Consider the following 17485-nt stretch of genomic DNA (forward strand, 5'->3'; position numbering starts at 1 on the left):
TTCATTATCTTAATCCATAGCTTCAACCATTATGCAAAGGGAAAAGAGGAATTCTTGCACAAAAGATAGAGGAGAGAGGAGAGAGAACAAATTTTTGCACCACCAAAAGGAGAATATGCGATTGGACAAGAGAGAGGGAAGGGAAAGAGACACACAACCACTCGTGCACTCCACCCCACCTCTTCCCCAAAAAGCACACCCCTTCGTATTTTTACTATTTCTTTGAAACTTTGATACATTTGATATTATAAGACCTTTGGCCTTTAATTTTGAGTATCCCTACCCTTCACAAATACATGCATGTAACACTTTTGTGTATACCATGTATTTATTATGAATGTGGATGTGGATGTGGATGTGGCCCCCTCATGTCTCTATCTCTTTTTGGTGATTTTGTAACAATGCAGTATTATTCTCTTGACAAAAAATAAAAATATGATGCATGCTTGGATTCTTTTGTGCCTTGTTTTTATGCTTCTTTTGAGTGTCATCGTATTCCTCTCACACTGAAATGTGAAGCATCCTCAAGAACCTTGTCAAAGAGAAACCATTGTCTAACACAAACAACTTCCAAAATTTTTAGTATAAAAACTTCGATCACAAGGCCTAGCCATGGTAGGGTATGGGACTCCAAATCCATGACCACCAGAGTAAGGAAACTTTTGCCTCAATCATACTCCCACACTGAAAAACTAGTATAGTCTCCAAAAGATAGGGTTCTATCTTTCACAATGATCACAAGTATAACCTCTCCATCCAATGAAGGAAGAAGAATGACTTCCTTCACTATGTAACTCAAAGGGCATCTCATCAAAATGAAGCTATCACTTGTGTATTGAAAAAGAGGAGAGCATGGGAATATGACCTTGGATTTTCTATAGGATATGTTCCTAGGGTAATTGGTGTAAGCTTGATTTAAAATGTCAATGTGTTTGTATTGCATGTTCATAATGATTAAAGAAGAGGGGAAAAACAAGAGGAGGCCACATAAGCAATTAGTGGTGCTGATAAGGGGGTGAATGGGAAACTTTGGGGAGTAGGTGAGGCTAATGGGGAAGTTATGTAGGGAGAGAGGGCAGAGCATAGGAATAACCACTTTCATTGTACATTTGTAATGTATTGCTTTTTGCTTTTTCTTAATTACTAGATTTGAGAAATGTTCTTTTAAATATTTTAGAAAAATACTTATCTGTCCTTTGTGATCTCCGTTGTGACTTGCCACCCTAAGATGAGATAAGGTTGAATTGGAATTGGAGGACTAAAAATAATATTCAAGGGGTAAATGGGGTGTATAAGAGGGGCTAATGAAGGAGAGGCATATGAATATCCTATTGAAAAAGGGTTTATGGAATTAAACGTGGAAAATGCTGAAGTGGACAAGGGATAGGGGAGGGATGGCAAAGGAGAAGAGACCCATGGGACAAAGGCAAGGGCCAAGAGAAGGATGGGTCTACAAAAATTAGGGAGACCACCTCTCTCACTTTCTATGGCCTCGTGTTGGGCTCCATCTTTTCTCTTCTTCTTCTTTTGATGGGATGTGAATCTTCTACTGTGTCTGACACAAACGCCTCCTCTCTCTCTCTCGCATGCCGATAATCAACCTCTCTCTACCTCCATCGGTAACCATGAGGGTGTGCCTGTAGCCTCTCCCTTTGCCTCGTTGCTCAGTGATGACAGCACCTTGTACTTCCTACTGCTCAAGGGCATTCTAGTTCTCGAGAGGGAGCATGGGTTAATGAACTCACGCAAGAAGTACCAATTGGAGCAACAATCAGGGACAGATTGTGCAATGCCTTGTGCTGCATCAGCACGCCCGGTGTGCTGCGCCTGGGCCAATGGCGGCAAGGAAGAGAGACACGGCCACCTGTGCCACCTTTTCTCTGCCTCGAGGCTAACAAGCGGCCATCAATGACCCTGTTATGCATTGCTTTCCACCCACCATATATACCAAAGCCCTTCCCTTTCCTTCTCCACCACACTCCCCGCCCCCTCTCTCCTTGCCTTATCACAAAATCCGCTTTAGCAATTTCGTGAAACAGCTATTTTCCCTCTCTCTCTCTCTCAGCATCTCTCATCCTGGTATGCCTTTCTCTGTGATCTCTCTCTATGCTCAAGAACATCGGAAAGCTTCAATTTTCATGTGGTCTCGTCCTTAACAATGCAATATGATGGCAGTGTGGAAGGAAAGAAGGTCACAAGGAACTTTCAATCGATCCCCATATAGGAAAAAAAGAGAATTCCCCATGGAATTCCCTAGTTGAAAATACATATAAGTGGGAAAAGAAAAAACTAGGGAAAATGGGACATTTCCTAGTGAGAATAAGTAGGGAATCACATAAGACCTTTCCTATGTAGGAAATATTTCCTACATAGGAAAATACAAAATTTTCTATGTAGGGAATAATTCCTATATAGGAAATATTTCATATATAGGAAAAAATTTCTAGAGGTGATTCCCTAGGTACTCTCACTAGGAAATCTCTCATTTTTCCTATTTTTTACATTCCCTACTTATATGTACTTTCAACTAGGGAATTCCATGGAAATTCTCTTTTTTCCTTATCACTTTATCTACTTTGCCCTTTCTCTTAGACATGCTAATATCAAACAAGAAATTGCACAATAAATTTTTAACTAGAAAATTATATAGAGAATGTCATCATTTCTAAGTAAGGATCAATAACATACATCTAATGATCAAAATAGATTAAACAAATTAAGACATCAACATCTACTTCTAGCAACCAAATGAAAAATAAAAATAATTTTAAAGGAGCATAGAACTAAAAACTAATTAAGCAACATGTGTGTCTTGATTATTTTATCACTTAAATCTCCAATATGTTGCAAAGTAATAAATGTTTGTCTACCCTCTTCTCTAAATTTCAACATGGGTGGCCGATAGATATCATCATATGATGGTATGCGTATCACTCCTATTGATACTCAAGTGATCAAATATCATTAGTTAGTATAACCATTTCAAAAAATGACTCATTATCAACATAAGAAAGCTGGTAATACCTGATTCTTGGCTTGAAGAAATGTTAAGGCAAGCAATCTCAATGTCTTCCTTTCTTGCAATGTCTCTTGTGTCATCTTTAGGTACTTGTTTACCTATATATACATAGAGTTAACCAAAGCTCACGATAATACAAGGTTATGAAAAATTTCAATAACACAAAAGAAAGTAATTAGATATTTTGTATCAATTTGGGTCACCAAATTTATACAAGTTTCTGATCCTTAAAGTTGGTACCTACATCTTGACTTGAAGAAACATTATTACAAGTAACCTCTTGATCTCCCTTTATTACATCACCTCTTTTCCCACCTTTTGTTGTTCTTTAATCTATATTTATATATACACACATAATTACTTAAAGTTTAAAAATAGAAATAACTATGAACATTTTAAATTAGACAAAGAGACTAATTAAAGCTAGTTAATCTCAAAATGAATCACCTAATAAAGCAAGATGTAAAATATGTACAAATTTTATTTTTCAAAGTTTAGTAGAAATAAAGACATATACCTCTATCGTGATTTGAAGAGACATTAGGACCAATGACCTCCTTAGCTTTCATTGTTCCATTATCTCTTGTACCATCATTTGTGATTTTGTTACCTTTATGTACACATAATAAACCAAAGTTTAGAAACATAAGAGACATTTGTAAAACATCAAAACACGCATTTGTAAAACATCAAAACATGCATACCTTTTTTGCCCTGTTCTTTACACCATCTGATAGTAAATTGAGCAGGTGAAAACAAGGAATTCATTGTTCATACTTTTATGGGCTCGCCAACTTCTCCTTCTAGTTTGAAGCATCTTACAGACTTCCTGTTGAACAGTGCGCGAGGGAGACGAGGAACGGATGAAGAGAGAAGAGAAGAGAGACACGGGACACCAGAAGTGGAACCCCAGAAGTGCATCAAGTGAGCACACAATAGCTACAACATCAGCTCCTTAGCTAGAATAGATAAAACATCAAGTAGAATAAACATAAGCTTGAACAGATGAATCAACTGAAAATAGACAAACAACAACTGGAAACAATGAAACATCAGCTAGAACAACTCAACAGCTAGAATAATAATGAAACATCAGCTGGAACATTTCAACAGCTAGAATAAGAATGAAATGAAATGTCATCCCATCAGCTCGAAAAATTTCTTATAAACAAAGCGTGGAATAATTTCAACGCATTAGCTGTAATATAGATGAAATGATATGAAACGTAGCATGAAGAGCCAAAAATCAGCTAGAAGAAAGAAACATTTAGAATAATCAAATGATGAACAAACTACCGACAATCATCAGCAAGAGCTCATCAGTTTTCTTACTGCTACTTAGAGCCCAAGCAAACATCTCAGCAATCTGCTTCTAGGACTCTAGGAACATCTTTGTACGCCTGGCCTCCAGATCATCACGAAATCACTCAGACTCTCTCTGCATCTGCAGTTTCATCTCTTCTAATCTGAGAAAGCGCTCCCTCAAAGTGCGGATCACGGAGACCAATCTGAGAAAGCACTCCCCCAAAGTGCTGTCAACTGGGGGCTATTGATGCCGCAAGCTAGACTTTGAAGAAGTCCTATGGTTGAGGAATCTGTCCATCTTGAAAGCCTTTGCGGCCTCATAGTCTATACTGCGGTTGCGCTTCTTGTGGAGAGATGTGTAAGAAGTATCATGGTCATCCAAAGACCGGTTGCGATACCAGCATTATCACTTATGGGGCCATATGCATCTATGGCTAGACAGGTGGCAATGGTACAAAGCATTCCAAGAGCTACAACTGAGATCCCGTACATGGTTGCTAGGGTATGGCTGACATAGATGGCAACAGCAATAGCAAATATTGGAACAATTACAGACTTGTAGCTAAGTGCCAAACCAAAGATGGCATTGGTAGCAGCTCCTGTCCTACAAGAATCAGCAACATCCTGGACTGGTCTGTATGTATTCCTGGTGAAATACTCTGTAACGTAGCCAATTACCAACCCTGCCCAAAGCCCTACTCCAACGCAAAAAAATAGTTTCTAGTTTTAAACCATCTTTGCACCACCGTTAGGATCATATTTGTAAAACGTGGATGGTAGTGCCAACCAACAAACAAAAGCTACACCGAATGTCATTAAGATGGTGGATATCAGCAACTATCTCTTCAGTGTAGATTCAATATCCCTTAGATTTGAGATCTCGAACACATCAGTTGCGAACAAGGTTGTGATGAGGCACACCACAATGCCCATAGAGCTAATGAGTAGAGGGAAGCACATAGCAGTGAAGTCATGATTTGTGCCAAATGATGACATGAAAGCCACAACAAGAGCTACGCAAGAAGCTTCAGCAAAGGAGCCAAACAAATCTGAACCCATTCCAGCAATATCTCCCACATTATCACCCACATTGTTAGCAATGATCCGCTGGATTTCGCGGATCGTCCTCTCGGATATTCCTTTCTACTTTTCCAACAAGATCTGCTCCAACATCTGCAGTTTTGGTATAGATTCCACCTCCAACCCTTTCAAATAGAGCCACGGATAAGCATCCAAGCCCATAGCCAGTGATGGCCTCAAAAAGGCCCTCCCAATCATCCTTATAATAAAGCTGGAACACTTTTATAGTGATGTATAAAACTATGAGTCCATTAGCAGCAAGTAAGAAACCCATCACCGAACCTGATTGGAAGGCGATTTTGAATACTTTGCCTATCCCTTTTCTGGCTTCCAAAGTTGTGCGAGCATTCACATATGTTGTGATCATCATGCCCAAAAATCCCGACACTATGGATGTCAAAGCTCCGTCAAAGCTCCCAATATAAATGCAACTGTAGTGAAAATTGCTGTAAAGAGAGCTAGGGCACATTCCTGCTTTGGATCGTATCTGCAAGGCTGGGGCTTAGTAGTACTGAACCCCTTCACAGATCCTAGGAACAAGAAAATGACAGCAGCAAATATGCCCATGAAATAAACCAAATACTTGTACTCTGTCAGTAAAAACGATGTGGCTCCTATGGATATGGCTTGCTGAATTTTAGCGCATTTCCTAATAGCTGCTGTATCTGATTCCTCATCCAATCTATCCTCCTTGTCACAATCTGATGATCCATTGACGATGTTGTGAATGTGGGTATCGTTGTTGTCGAGCAAGGTGTAGCCATTGCTGGCAGGCCTGGACTTGTGCTCGAAGGCCAAGAGACCGGTTGCGATAGCGATCTGGTGGTGGTTGGTCAGAATCATCTGTATCTTCATTAGTTAACAAGTTAGTTATACCATTTGCACCAGTAATTATACCCCACAAGTTAGTTAACAAAATACTGCTAAGGCACAGAGTAAAACCGCTTCAGGAGCTACACTACATTCTTGCAAAGTTAAGATTTTGAATTGGAAAGGTAAGCAAATGCATCATTAATCTCTGCCCATTCCAAGTACATATTCATGTCTCCCTGCATGTCAAATGCCACTGTCACTGTCACTGTCTCACTGTCACTGTCACTGTCACTGTCTCCCTGCATCAGTACCAGGCTGCCACTGTCTCCCTGCATGTCAAATGCCTGCTAGTTCTCGCCCACAATTAGGAAATCAGTGAAAAAGCAATTTTCCTTCTCGTCATTGTACTCAAAGGCATATGCCATGATACTTTCTTCTGTTAGCCCTGAGCTTCTGCCAACTTTTATTACCCTCCTCCCCATGATGCTATTGATGTTTGCTTGCAAGTCAATAGTTATAACATCTCCCATCTCACCTACCCCTTTGATAGTAGTTGTGACTTTGGAGACATCAAAACTGCCCCGAATGGAATGAAAGCACCATCAGCTTGCACAAATGTCTCTACTGCATGAGCAAACATAATCAAGTATCAATATTGTCATATCAAGAAACGGAAACCAGAATTCTTCTTTCAACTCACAGATAAGTTTATAAAATGGACAATACAGAATGCCTTTTAAGAGCAGACAGCTCAAAAACAAGTAGCAAAGAGGGAAACCTGGATTTACACTTGTAAAAATGCCATACCACCGCTCATCTGTAATAAAAGACGTTACCCTTTCCACTGCACTCAAATAAACACCAGGTCCAACATTTGGAGGCAGTGGATGGAACATCTTCTGGTTGGGGTAGTCCAAATCAACCACAACATGTTGATTTGTCAGAAACCCAACCTGACGAGTCCCTATCCTACTCTGTACTATGGCTCCAAGTGTACCAAATGTCTCCTGACCTGCAACCTGTGAAATTCACCAAAGAGAGAAACGTATCAAAATTGTTTCCCTGGCAACGTTGGCCATATTAGCACCATGTGCAGAGGGCCTGATGGCTATAAGGAAGACTAGGTCCATACCTTTGCTGGTAAAACTGTTAACATTTGGGTCCACCAAAGGGAAGGAGAACTCTACTACAGTCCTCTTGGCTTTGTGAAAGAATGGAGGAGAAGAAGTTAAAAGATCTGTCTTGATCCTTCCTGCAAAGGCTAGCATTGGATGGTTCTCCTAGAGCCCAAAGAAAAGAATCCCTGCTTTTGAAGATTCTTAGAGAATCTGATATTGAGTAATAAAACACGTAACTGGGAGATAGTACCTGCTCAGATAAAATCATACACAAAACCCAAGTCCTAAATGTAGATTAAAGAGTTATCTGCCCTAAGTAGGTTCCAACCTACTTGTGAAGATCAATGTCTCCTTGACACACTCCATCACTGTGAGTATGCATTAATTTTGCTTGCATCTTTCATTCATCTTGAATAACAGGCCATTCCTCTAAGCAAAAAAAAATCAATCGTCTTCAAGCAGACTGCCTTAAATCTCTTTACATTCACATGCAACATAACATATTAAAGTGAACAAACTGCATGTACCTTTGAGGTTAACCAGGGCCTTTCTCACACTTCTCTCACAATCGGCACAGTCCATTCGGACAAGAAGCTCCACCATCTGCACCAGCAATTATACCCCACAAGTTAGTTAACAAAATACTGCTAAGGCGCAGAGTAAAACCGCTTCAGGAGCTACACTACATTCTTGCAAAGTTAAGACGTTGAATTGGAAAGGTAAGCAAATGCATCATTAATCTCTGCCCATTCCAAGTACATATTCATTCAAATGACAAGATTAAACTCTGTGTAAAGGAATGAGCTCACTTCTTTGTAAGGATTAGAGTCATCTTCTTTTTGCATCCCTGCCATAAAGATCCAGCCCACAACTGGATAGCTCCTCGCCATTAACATATGTACTTTTGTCATTATAACGTGTTCTTGAGTCCAAACTCTTTATGAAGTCAATGCAGGAAGGATTGGCATGATTCAAATCATGTCTCAACCCCACTCCACCTCCACCTGCATGCACCTCAAGGTACCCTGGTTCACTTGAGGTGGGGTGGTGATAATTTTGACCTTGTGACTTCACCTTCGAACTTTCAAAGGCATGCTGATTGGGTTCTGCAAATTGCATGGTGCCAAAGAACCATGAGCTTGATTCTCCTACACTCGGAATTCCTATTGACAGCCTTCACTTCTTCTCAAATGCCCCTGACACCCAGCAATTCAAAGGGGCAGTTATCTTCAAGAGAGGAGATGCATAAACACTAACTTCTAACATTAACAACTCCTTAGCTTCAGCACACCTTTGAAATCCTGAATCACTAAAATTCTCCTTATTTTTTTAAACTGAAAACCATGCACATGTTTCTATTTCATATTCTCGAGGACTTCGATCTACACCGATTATCAAAAAATGGTGCAGCAATATAGAATACTGCAATTGCTGTGGGAAAAACATGACTACAATGGTTGTGAGCACTTTGAAACACATGGCAGCCCATGATATCTCATCCATGCACAAGCTTATAATCTAGACTTATGCAGGCTTACTGCAAGCTGTGGAACTCAACCAATCTACATGCTCTATCCCTCTCCTGTCTTCACCTTCACAGGTACATGCATTTTCTTCTGCATCAGCTAAAGTATATACTTGGTCATCAGGTAAGATGGTTTCTTCATAGTCAGCTAATGTGTGTTTGATTCCATCAAGTAATGCGGCTTCTTTGCAATAAGCCACTGGTGATTCTCTTCCATCAGCATGATATTTTCCCTGGCAATAAGGTGGTCTACAAGCAGCATCTGCAGAATAGGGAGGAGACACAGACAATGCTTGGTGGTTCTCTCTATCATCCTCCATCTTTGCTTTGGTCTTTAGGTCCAATGTTTTCAAGGCAAAAACCAGCTCAAAGGCTGTAATTGTGCAATGGGATGCCTATACTGGGGTCAGCAGGTTTTGTAGCTCTTGGAGGGTATGCAGCCTGAGAGAGTTTGATCGCTTAAACAGCGAACTCAAAGTTTCAAGCTTTGACTCCATTAATTGTTGTCCTTGCACTATGTTGTGTGACATGATGAAAGAAGAGCTCCCAATCCCTATGGCTTCTTTCATGCTTTGATCTGCAATAAGCATCTGAAAGAACCCAAAGCAGTAGTCAGGCTCAACAAACCTAGAAAAGCCAGAATATTATGAATCACAAGTAGCTTTAGACACTTTCCCGTGTCACTGGGAAAAGGGGATCTTTTCCCTTGTTTTTCCTTATAGTATTCAACATCATGAGCTTCTATGAGGGAGGGACCACATACCTGGTCGGGGGCAGGGAGCAACCACACCGAGCTAGGTATGTGGTCCCTCCCTTGCAGAAGCTCATGATGTTGTCGTAATTCACAATGTGGGAAGTATAGTGAGAATTTGTTGAAAAGTTCTTGTGCGCATCATGCCAGACTATGGCAGACAGCTTCAAAATGGCTTGGCAGAAATAGGATAAATTGCAACAGAAAACTCAAGAAGCAAAGGTTCACCTGCATGGTTGCTAGTTGATTTGAAAGCTCCATCTCTGCCTGGTGCATGTAATGCTGCAAAGCATCCATTGAAGCTAACTGTGTCTTTGACACCAGGCATGTCACATCATCATGGTTTATGCAACCATTAAGCTTCTGCACATCAATACCCATTTTCGAGTACACGAGTGTTATAGCTGATGTGGGCCTCCAACCACCTATCCACATAAATGCTGCTTCAAGAGCAGAGGAATGACGCCCTGCAGGAAAAACCTTTAACCAATACCAGAAAACATGCCTCAACACAAAACTTTATTCAGTGGGGGCAAGTAGAAAGAATCAAACACAGTAAAGCCAAAGAATACTTGCATTCTCTTCTTGGCCACCCAAAAGTGGATTGAAATCTCACTCTATCACCTACACACGTATATACAACAGATTCTCCGAAATTTATCATTTTAGCTTGAATGTTTTACTTACTAGACACAATATGTGTAAGCCAGGCTGTTAGTCAAGACAATTTTCCTGATTAGAGTTTTGGAAAGAAGAGATATAATATGTGCTAAGAATAACTTTGAGAAACAAGCTAGAGTGTTTGAATGGTTTGAGCAATCAATAAGCCCATCTTGAGGCAATGAAAGTAAGCCATTGAGCGTGTTTAGATTAGTATTCTGTGCATGTCTGGATAGAATGACTACCAACTGTGTACTGAAAGTACTCTGTACATGGCTCCCTAATGCAATGAAGGTAATTCACGTAGTATCCAATTCCGATAGAATATTATTAGTGCTTTTTTAATGCTAGCTTAGAGTACATTTGTGTCACGCAATTCTCCTGGACAACCATCACTATATGTTTATTCTGTTCTCTTTCACAGGATGTGTTGCAGAAAAGTTCTAAGTTTTCATTTGCTGAAATGCAGGCCATGGGGACAAATGGAATTGTGAAGGAATGCTTCTTGTCATATGGACTTATGGGAAAAATGGAATAATGAAGGAATTCTTCTTATCGTATGGGCTTATGGACCTAAGAGTCTCGCAACGGCACAATTCAATACAAGTTAATGCAATCCACAAGCAATGCAACAAATAAAAAGTGTGTGAAGCCTGACCTGAAATAGTTGCAAGCAATCCATTGGTGGTGGGGGGAGGTTTGTGGGAGGCTTTGTAGATGCTTATGCAGTCCTTCACAAGCTGCCTGACATGGGAATCAGGGCTCTTGGAGACGAGGGCGAATCGGAGGGCCTGCACCTTAGCCTTCCACTGCAGCCAGACCTGAGCCAGCTGCCATAAGTCCTGGGCTTCCATGGGATCGATCAATGCTCGACGCGATGGATTGCGATGCTGAGCATTGGATGTTGGACGCTGTCTTCAGAGTTTCCATGTCCACAGCCTGTGTCCACGGCCTGTTCTCAACCTGCTTCCTCATTTTCTAAGCAGCTTGTTAATCACCTACTTTCCTTGTCCACATCATGTTCTCAACTTGCTTCCTCATTTTCGCACTGGCCTATTAATTACCTGCTTTCCCATTTTCTAAGGCTTTATCCCCTTTAGCATAAAACACCAAGAGAAAAATATACAAACACAACCGTAGAAGAACAAGAGTAGAGTGTTGAGAATGCAAGGATAGATTAAGGCTTGTTAGATTTAGTTATTATTCCACCAAAACCTTACTCACAAACCATGCTAACCCAATGATGTAAGAAATAATTACTAATTTCATGAGACATTTTCCATAAATCATGAATATATCAAGTCACTAGAGGTGAAGAGAAGGAATAAAAAATCTATTCTAGGGAGATGGAAATGTTTACTTTGGGGTGACTCTTGTGTGACCTCCATCATTATTTAACTACTTTCATTTTGTCCTTAATACTCTTGTTTATGCTTTGCATTGTCTTGTTATTAACTAAGTGCATGAGCTTGTAATTATTTTGAAATCTCTTTTTAGAGAGATAGAGGTGAGAGAAACCCCTTAAGGGGCAAAAAAGAGAGTCCACATTTCTCCTAATGTTGCATCAATAAAAGTCAATTGCTTTTCCTCTTCTACCTCTCCAATGAATGTGTCTCGTACTACTTTTGGATACAAGTCAAAGTCCTTCAAGGACATGGCCTCTTTCTCTCATGCTCTACTAGAGCCATCTATTTTACTTTCAATTGCAACTCCATAGATTCTTCTAGATGCTAAAATGGTATGAGGATTATCTCATATGTGAGTTGTGGGATGTTCACTTCTTGACTTGAGGACTCATCTTTTGAGGAAGCATTCAAGAATGTAACGTGATAGGGATCTTCTAAGGTTCTTTGATACTATGGGATTGGTGTTGTTTGTCTCTTCCACTTTTTGTGTACATCCTCAACATGTGTTGTGGACCATTAAGGAGCTCAAAAGGGACCATAGTCATTCAATTCAAGAGTAAGGACTCTTCATAATCTAAAGCATTGGTCATGTCCTCATGGACATCCTTCTTCAAATGGAAGGGATTCTTGCTCTTCCTTTCTTTTATCAACTTCATCCTCCACATCAAGCTTTGTCTCTACCTTTGTAGAGGCTCTAGAAGAGAACAATAGGCTCTCTATTTCTACTGCTATTTTTATCTTTGACTCTAATGTGGCCATGTAACAAGGAGAGCAGTACATCCATCCCTCCACCTCATTATTAGAGATCATTTCAAAAGTCATTCTTGGTGTCAATGTGAGGTATTCATGCATTGGCAATGACGATACATCTTTTAGGAGATGGCTTTTTGTGCCCACTATTAGGAATTATGCTTTTTGTTTCTTTGGGACAATTTTCTTGATAGTGTCTTCTTCAATTTATGTTCCATTTGGTGCTTCATTTTGGAAGAGTCAATTGAGACTTTATGGAGGTGGACGCATAGACTTTCTACAAATCATAGAACTTCAGCATCACTTTATTGGGTCGCCCATCTAGGGTTAGGATTCCTTTAAACCAATCCATCCTTGATCTATCTTCAAATAGCCACTGTCTTCCGAGTAATAGAGGGTAAGATGTTCTATAAAAGTTGGGCTTCACCACTACGTATGTCATCAATAATCTCTTCTTGCAACTATGGTCTTGATATAAGGAAGGATTCCTAAAGGCTTGATTCTACTTTGATTAGCTATTTTGATGAGCCATTGAGTAGGTTGCATGCCTTGCAAGCCTAGATCTTTCATTGTCACATGTCTCATGATATTCACTAAAGAGCCTCAACTATCAATGCACTTGTAATGAAGCAGTCTTCTATCGAGATGCTAATCTCACGAGTTATAGGATTGAGGAAGGTGTTGGCCACATTCACTTCTTTCATAGGCTCTTAGGCCTTATTGTTTTTTGTAATAGTTGCAAGGTTAGTAATCCTTAGGCCACGTCTTTGTGTGAGAATGATTTTAAATTTCTTTCTGCAATTGGGAAAAAGCATCAAGTGTGTATCCAACTCCTTCACCAAATCATACTCTTTTATGGGATCTATGAGCTTCTCCAAAAGTGACTAGAAAATGGGGTGATATGTACTTTCATTTTTTCTATTTTTTCAAGAAAGGGTTGCATCACCTCTTCATCTATCACAAGAGGTACATCTACCTCTTCTGACTCCTGGTTCTTTAGGTCTATGTCATAGACTATCTCTATGTCCTACTATGGCAATGGACTCTTTTACACTATATTGTCCTCTATTGTACTACTTTATGGCTATATCAAGAGCTTGAACTTGGTAGCTTTTGTAGGTTGAACATTCTCTTTCTGAACTATTTATTTTATTTTATTGGCACATGTAGCTTCACCTGCTTTCAATTCTACCAAATTGGAGGTAGAGGCTCCTAATTCTTCTATTAGTAGTCTATGGTATTAGCCTTGATAGGGACTAGGATAGTCTTTAGCAATGTAGTCTTTTCCTTTGCATTGGCTATAGAGGGGTTTGTAATCCAAGGACCTTCTAGGGTTTGGAAAATTTGGGGAGATAAGACCCTTCTCTCCACATCTATATCATTCCACTTTTGATCTCTATCTACCACCTAACTGTCTTCTCTAAAACTTTGGGCACAAAACCTCCTTGCATCAAAATTAGGACCAAACTCTGTAGGTCTTGGGACTGATATCTTAGGCTCTCATCTTAGATTCTAGTAGGTTGAACCTTGCTTCATCATCCTTCTTCCTTCTTTCATGAATCTCCTTTAAAGAGCATAAATCCTTGTGTTGATAGCTAGTAGATGCATAAGTGCACAAAATGTGTGTTCGAATAGACCCTTACATCTTATGCTCTGTTCTTTGGATTTGAATTTCACAACTTGTGTTGATAGCTACTAAATGCATTAGTGTGCAAAACACATGTCCTAATAACATGACATTGAAACACTTGTGTGTGGGGCTCTCCCACACAACTACTTTTTAGGTGATAGTGTTTGTATTTGATTTGCATTTGCCTTTACTAGTTACCATGATACTATGAGAATGACGTGTGGATATGCATTAGTTAGTCTTGATTGAAATGTGGTGACATCATGCTTCTAGCATCAAATGTTAGTGATTTGAAATTTTTTGTGCATTACATTAAGCTTTTCTTTTGTGAGTTTTGGGGCTATTATTTTATGAAATCTAATGTTCACTGTTCTTTAAGTGATTCAAGTATTGCAGCATCTCCAACATGCCTGCTTTGTGTCAAATCCAAAAGATGTATTTGATGACACTAGCTATTCACATTCAAGGTTAAAGTAAATTTGTAAATTATGTGCAAGAAATTGTGGAGAAATTGTTTTAAGTGGAGAACCTAAGCTAAAGCACCGCAAATAGATAATGGAGAGCCAAGAAGATGAATTTTCAGAGTCACTTGAAGGGTGGGAGAAGAGGGATATCAATACTTTTTCTATCATGTCCATGACCCTTTCTTCAAAGGTAGCATCCATTATTCATGAGCCTTACTTCAAAGGTAAACACCCATAGTTCAATTTGGAGATATCTTATGAGGTTTGGGGATTGTTATAGTAGCTTTATGAATGTTGTTGTCCTTCTTCTAACAATTAGTCTTTAAACTTAGAGTTACAACCTTCCTTACACACATGGGGAATCGGACCAAACCTTTCTAATGAAGATGATGTGTCTCTAGGATTACTTGTTAGCTACTGGGGCAAGTATAAGGATGAGTCAACTTATTACCTTGGTTTTGAACAAGCTACCAAATGAGTTTAGTGCATTGGGAAAAACAAAACCAAAGCTAACTAAATGAACAATGCAATGATGGAAATGTGTGTGTGTGTGTGTGTGTGTGTGTGTGTGTGTGTGTGTGTGTGTGTGTGTGTGTGTGTGTGTGTGTGTGTGTGTGTGTGTGTGTGTGTGTGTGTGTGTGTGTGTGTGTGTGTGTGTGTGTGTGTGTGTGTGTGTGTGTGTGTGTGTGTGTGTGTGTGTGTGTGTGTGTGTGTGTGTGTGTAAATGCACTAGAAGACTGAAGAAAGAAAATATAAGGAAAAAATCGTAAGGGCCCAACTCAATGCACCAAAATATAGGCAACTCCTTCAGAAGATGATAGAGGTAGAAATTACATGTAGGAGCACACCAACATAGAAGAAGAAGAACCCTTGTTGAGTTTCTTATAAGAAGGGGAGCTTACTTGAGATTATTCTCACAAAAAAACCCAATATGTGGGAGGTTTAGTTGTAGCTATTAAGATAGAGCCTTTGACGCAAGGTGAGGTGGGCCAAGGTGGCCTCCCCTACTTAAGAGCATCTTCTTCAGCGTCATGGTGATGACTTCCGAGTTCACTAGAGAGCAAAGGAGGGCCTCATGGTGAGTTACTTTTTAGTTTTCCTCATAAATCTTGTTTATGCTTTACATTATCTTATTACTAACTAAATACATATCTTATGATGTCTTAAATACATATATTCTCTTTCTTCAAGACAAAAGCTTGTGAATCACAAAAGATAGTGGACCAACTCCCTCTAAATCCAACCAATTATGAACAAATACCTTGCTAATATATCTTTGTCTCACCCATTGTGGAAGCTCCTCCTTAAAGGGTATTGTACCCATGGAAAACATGAATATCAATAGGCATAGCTTGAGATACTCAACATTGGGTAAGTGGCTAGGAAGGGATAGATTCGTCACTTGGATTGTCTATTTGGCTCAATTCTTTGGCCCCCTTCAAGGAGGATATTTTTGTTGTTAATGAACATCTTAAATTATTCTACCATCTTCTTCAGAAGGCAATCAAATTTTGGGAAAACTTATGAGATCATAGGAACAAATAGGATGCATTTATAGCTAACTAATAATTTCTACTCTATAATGTCATAGGGGATGGACAAATTAAGCCAAATCATGTCAGAGTTTAAAGACATGTTTTCCACCTCGCATAGGATCAAGCTCAAGTCAAGTAAATCTTTTGTGACATGAAGGTATAACATTGGAAAATGCAAGAAAAATCAAAGCCTCTAGGTTGATGTGTTAATTTCTCAAGGCACATGCATTTTCAATTGAACCTGCAAACATATATATGTGAGTGAATGAAAAAATCTAATTCTAGTAATATGGAATGGCACACGGTTTGGTGTTTCTTTAGAGGCTACTTATGTTGATGTTTTCCATAGAGGTAGACTTAGCAAATTAATGTCTCTTTAGCTGATTGTTCTTTTGTGCAAGGTTAAAAACAATATCCTTTTCATCTTTTCTGGAAATGTAGTTACATCAAAAAGGTGTGGAAGAAGGTGCACAAATGGTCTATAGTTGGTTCCTAGTTTCTATAGGCGTTGCGATGGGTCAAACAGTGGTGAGTGATAAATTATCAATCAATTTCAATTCCCCTTCATAGGGCTTGGTACACCACCAAAATAATCTTTAGTGGAGGAAGGAGAAGAATTTTGCAAAAGTTCATAAAATAGGATGAGAATCAACATTGTACCAAGTGGGCACAAAATGAATAAAAGATACATGTATTTAGCATGGATTGAGTGACTACTTAGTTTAAAGCCTGATCTATATGGTGACCGTTTTCCATGGATAGTGTTAGGAAAACAAGTGGACAAAATATTTATTGTTATTACAATCTATTATTCCCTAGTATAAGATGTGGGGAATGGAATTCCCTAGTTGTGTGGCCTATAATTACCTATTATGATATGCGGGGAATGGGATTCCCTAGCTATATGACTTATAGTTTCCTAAGATAAGTTGTGGGGAATGGAATTCCCTAGTTGTATGTAGGGAATTTATATAGGCCTACCTAGAAATTCCTATTATGAGATATAGGAAATGTATTTTCCTAGTTATATATAGAAACTCACGTATATGAACCTAGGAAATATTAGAGAATTTCCTACATTCCACAAGTTTTCCTATGTAGGAATTGTTCAAAAGCTCCTTATGGGTGAATCTGGCAGTGACAGAGGAGGCGACTACCCCCATGCCAGAGAGAGGGGGAAGAGTAGGAGGAGAACCCGCAATGGGTCCTCTGAAGACACGCTGGGTGTCAGAGAAGCCACATATTTCTTTCTCTCTCTCTCTCTCTCGTATATCAACTCGGTAGGAAGCCGCCTCTGATCAACCGAATAAGAATGTGATCATGGCGGTAGACAATTTGCATGTTAAAGGTGGAGAGAGCCTCGGCTGTGCATTCTAATATGAGAGGTTGCCTTCTTCTGCCCATGGGGATAATGCTCTCTATAAGCAAA

At 39.5% G+C, this 17485-nt stretch overlaps 1 pseudogene; it reads right to left on the minus strand.

Annotated features, from left to right (window-relative positions):
• Nucleotides 1–5157: 5157 nt before the first annotated feature.
• Nucleotides 5158–6259, minus strand: LOC148011090 (pyrophosphate-energized vacuolar membrane proton pump 1 pseudogene; annotated as a pseudogene).
• Nucleotides 6260–17485: the final 11226 nt, after the last annotated feature.

The sequence above is a fragment of the Lygodium microphyllum genome, chromosome 29, assembly GCF_053477565.2.
Source record: "Lygodium microphyllum isolate KBCC chromosome 29, Lygodium_microphyllum_v1.1.10, whole genome shotgun sequence".
Taxonomy (NCBI): Eukaryota; Viridiplantae; Streptophyta; class Polypodiopsida; order Schizaeales; family Lygodiaceae; genus Lygodium; species Lygodium microphyllum.